Genomic DNA, 5,360 nt, shown 5'->3' on the forward strand with positions numbered 1-5,360 from the left:
CCTCTTTTCTATGATTTATTATGGGGAGTGTGTGGTAGGAGTGTGGTGTGTGGTAGGAGTATGTGGTGTGTGGTAGGAGTATGTGGTGCAGTGGTTAGAGTTGCAGCCTCAACACCCTGAGGATATGGGTTCATATCCCACACTGCTTCTTGTGACCCCAGGCAAGTCACTTAATCCCCATTGCCCCAGGTACATTAGATAGAGTGGGAGCCCACTGGGACAGTTAGGGAATAATGCTTGAGTACCTGAATAATTTGTAATCCGCATAGAATTGTAGGATATGCGGAATATAAATTATAAAAAAAAAAATATAATAAGAAATTAACTCCTGATATTAACCGCAGTGGTCATTTTTTTTTTTGTTTTTAATGCCAACTGACACAGTTAAATATTATTTAGATATTCAGTGCTGGAAACTGGATACCAGTCAGCACTAAGGGTTTGATTCTATAAACGACGCCTAACTCTTGGGCACCTTTGAGCGCAATTGTAAGTCATCTGCTAGGCGCTCTTTATAGAATTGTGTCTAATGGCGCCTAAGTAGTCTTGAATCCGTAGGCACACTGCCATTTAGGCCATGGTTTTCTTGGCCGAAATGAGTGCACCTGTTAGTTGCCTATTAGCGCCTATGTCAAACCGCACCCAAAATCTACCCAGATTCTGACCCTTACCACACCTACTTGCTGGTAGTCACCTCGGTGTAGATGCCTACCAGCTAATTAATCGTTTTTGTTTTTTTTAATGGCGCTTTCAATTATCGGCGCCAATTTAGCCAATTTAAAAAATTAAGTTAGGTACCTAGATTGGCTAAATACGCACAGATCTAGGCGCCTAGCTTTAGGCATCATTTATAGAATCAGGGCCTAGATATCCCAGATTCAGGGTTGATTGGCAACACTAACTAATTAGCAGTAATGCTCACGCTGCTAACTGAATGGCTAACCAGATAAAGTTAGGACAGTCTTTATTCAGAAAGTTAGTGGACTGAATGATTCCTCTAATTCAAGGGTAGGGAACTCCGGTCCTCGAGAGCCGTATTCCAGTCAGGTTTTCAGGATTTCCTCAATGAACATGCATGAGATCTATGTGCATGCACTGCTTTCAATGCATATTCATTGGGGAAATCCTGAAAACCTGACTGGAATAGGGCTCTTGAGGACTGGAGTTCCCTACCCCTGCTCTAACTGAATAACTTCTGCCTCCATCAAACCCTTTCCCCTTATCTACTCCAGCATTATCCAGATACTGTCAAAGGGCTCAGAAGAAATAAGTGGTGGCAGTATCCAGTTAGTGCTATTGACTATTCTGGCAACCAGCTCTTACCGGATTAGCAGTGCCCACTAACCAGATGTGCCTTTGATTATTAATCCCTAAGGAGGCAATTCTACAAATGGGATCTATTATAAAATAGTAGTGTAACCCTAGGGTTATCAGATTTTTAAAGTTAAAAAAGAGGACACGTGATCCCAGCCTTTTCTACCCCCAGTCACACCCTGTTCCACCACAGCCTGGCCTGGCCCCGTTCTGCCCCCATACAAATTTTGTCCTCTTCCCTGAGCTCGGGCCACGTCTGGAAGGCCTTGAGCATGCACAGATGCGACACAATGACATTGTGCAAATGTGTGTGACGTTAACACGTCGCATCTGCAAATACTAAGAGAACACCCTCCCCCCCCCAGATGCGGCCCCAAGCTCAGGCTTTCCAAAATCCGGACGGACACCCAGACAGTCCTCTAAAAAGAGGTCATGTCCGGGTGTTCCCGGACATCTGGTTACCCTACAGAACCTAGTATCAGAATGCTGAACGTATACGTGGCCACAGTGACACCAACCATAGAGGTGGTATAAGTGCTGGTGCCTAAATGTGGCAGGGACATGCAGACATTATCTCGCTCATATTCTGCCCCTCTACAGTATGTCCCTTTGCAAATATGCACTATGCAAGTTAAGTGGGTATTTACAGAATAGCTCCTAGGCGTCCTGCTAGCATCCAAGCATGCGCCCCTAGGTTATAGAATTGCTCTTAAAGGGTTTCATCTTAAACCTTTACGCATAATAGTTCTTGAGCATCTTTGAGCATCCTTTGTATTCTGATTAATTAAAAAGTATGTATGATCAATTTTCTATTACTTAAATGTGAAAGATATTATATTTTCTAGTGAATGTCACTTACAGGAATTAGAAAGGGCCCAATCAAAGATAGCTAACATCATGAATTACTACAAGTTATTAAATAAAGAGCTCCAGACTTTAGGTACTGGGATGATGCTAGTTAAGGATGTGGAACTGCCATTATAGAATGCAAGAATAAGTCCACAGTTTCTTGCCTAATTTTATGCGTGAATACATACGTCATGTCAAAGGCTGATGTACGTGCTTTTACCTAACTGTTGGCAATTAAACGTATTATTCCTTGTATTCTGTAACCTACACCCCTAATTTCTAGGTACACTCTTTATCCACCAATTGTCCTCCCATGTCCATATCCCGCCCCCCCCCTCCCTCCCTAGAAGTTCTGCATGATAAAATTTGTGTGCCCAGCTTCTAGAAGAGTGACTAAGAGCAGTTAGAACATAAGAATAGCCATACTGGGTCAGATCAATGGTCCATCTAGCCCAGTATCCTGTTTCTACAGTGACCAATCTGTAGGGATGGAGATCTGATAAGTTCTGATCCAGGGCATCAGAACACAGGCAGGGTTAACACGCAGGCGGTTCTGAACGCAGGCCGGGTCGGCACACCGACCTAGGCCCTGTGTGCGGATCGAGGCCTATGTGTGGATCCAGGCCTGGGTTTGGTTCTGAGGCCCTGTTTCTCATTTCCTCTCCCTCTTCCTCCTGCCACGTATACATTCTAAGCAAGGACAAGGGTTGCACCTTGAGCAGAAGGCTGAGGCATCCCAAACTCTGGCCACATATTAACCTGACATACATTTACCCTTTTTCTCTTATCTTGTTTAAGCATCCCTTATATGGGCAACAATCAGACTTTGCCTGAGCAAGGCTAATCAAGAGAGCTTAAGAAGCATGCACTATAACCTTTGGACTGTCACATGCCATAGTAAGATTTGAGACATATCAGAAAGGTACACATTGGGAATCACTTTATTATAACTGTTATTATGTATTCATATGTCACGTGAGATAGTAGCTTTGATATAGATAAACAATATATTGCCTTGGTTTAATCCTCACTGTAAATGCATTATGAAATTATAACCTTGTAGAGCATTAACTAGGTAATTAATGGAGATATGATTCTCAATAAAAAGAGGGAGAGACCATTCATTTGAAGCGCCTCCTCTCGACTCTAAGCCTGAGTGTTTGTGTTTCCTTTGTGGCATTCCTACAAGTGGCGCCCGAAGAGGGACCTTTGCCAACCCTCGCCCTGCTTGCTCCGTCTGACGATTAGACTTGGTGCACCTCATCCTCCGAGATCCCTTCAAGTAAGTATGGGCAATTCCCTGTCAGATTTACAGCGTGCCCTGTCAGAATTGAAGAATATTCTGAGACATACAGATAGAGAGGCCTCTGATTCACAATTAAACTGTTTAGTACAAGAGATAGGAGAGCACTGCTCCCAGTATTCAGACAAGGGATTATTAACATTAGAAGATTAGCTTAGAGTCGGGAAAGTTTTGTATGCTGAGCCTCTGGCCTTGGCAGCCATATGGGTATGGCCTCAGTGTGAGCGTGGCTTGGATTTGGTAGGGACTGAGACGCATTCCAGGCTGACAATGATTTCATTAACCGTTCCCCCATCTGACTATTCAAGTCAGAACACATATCCAAAAATCATACCTCCAGCACAGGTATCTCCAGCTCTTTTACAGGAAAAAAAGGCTGAAACATTAGTGCAATATATCTCAGAGACAGGTTTAAGAAGTAATTTCACAGCCGGGTTCTTTGAATCCATGGCTGGAGCGCATACTTTCATACTAGACGTTATGCGCATGGTATTGACTACGGGTCAATATGTTATGTGGGATAGTGAAAATAATAAGGAGGCTCATTGGAGAGCTTTACAGTCTGACCTTTATCTGCCATCATGTTTCTATGTTTCTATCTGAATTCAAGAAAGCTTGAGACAAGTGCATAGAATAAGGGAGAGAAAGGGCTAGTAGATAGCATGAACAGAGTGGATAGCCAACATGGTCTTTATTTGCTTTCATTTTTCTGTGTTTCTAACTCACAGGCCTCATGCTGACCCCCATTACTGGACAAGTATCAGAATGGAGATCCAGAGGGAGCAGGACCAGCCCACTTTCTCTAACCCTATCTATTGATAAAGTGACCCTATTTAAGGGCCCCCAACTCATAGTTTGGGAGCCACTGTTCTATTGGCAAAGGAAGCAGCAAAACCATTGCAATTCAGTTTTGACTTGGTGGGCTGTTTCTTTGCTGGGGTTGCATTAGGCTATTTTCTGAGCTGATTAGGTGCTTGGTTGAATTTGTAATCTTTAGATGCAAGGCTGACCCTAGCAGTAGTACATAAGACTACCGCTAGAGGTCAGTACCACCATTTTGAGATCCCAAAGTGAAAAATGACACGGGGACTAGTACCCATGGATAACTGCAGGGGACTGGAACAGAGCCGGTAGGGATGGGGATAGGGATGGAGACAGACTGTGTCCCTGTGTCATTCTCTAGTTGAGACTAGTCTTAAACAAGTTGTTCCACCTAGATAGAACAGTGTGTATAAAATGCTAGTATCAATATGTAAAAACTTAACACCTCTTAGACAACTGGCAACTGAATTTAATGATTTTTAAAAAAAAAACTGTAGATTTTGGATTAAAATGAACTACTATTAAATGTTATTACTTGTGTCTTGTCTGCCTCTGATGTGGCAACAAGTACCTTGTCTGCTGATCAGACTCCTTATCACCTGCAACGTACCTCCATCAGTTGCTCAAGCATCTTATATGTTTAATGTACAGCACTGCGTATGTCTAGCAGTGCTATAGAAATGATAAATAGTAGTAGTACTGTTACTGCAACAGATTCATCCAACATTTACTAGACACTTATTTTTCTGTTTATCCACTGCACCGTGTTGCGTCTGTTCTATACCCATGTGTGAAACAAGGCAATTATCTTCCCAGATGATGTAAAAAACACAAGCAACCAAATCTTTGGAAAAAGTTGTACCAAAACCAGATCAAAATGGAGGGCTCTATTTGTGATTTTTATTTTTTTCCGAAAATCGTCTAATAATACGTCCAGCCATCTGATCGTCCAAGCTGCTAAATCATCCATCTTTATACCACATTTTCATCCAAATATTCACCAAGTCAAAAATGCCTAGAATAAGCCCTGTTGGACGTGCGAGGGGTCAGCAAAGTGATTGACTGGACACCC

This window comes from Geotrypetes seraphini, chromosome 5, assembly GCF_902459505.1.
Source record: "Geotrypetes seraphini chromosome 5, aGeoSer1.1, whole genome shotgun sequence".
NCBI lineage: Eukaryota > Metazoa > Chordata > Amphibia > Gymnophiona > Dermophiidae > Geotrypetes > Geotrypetes seraphini.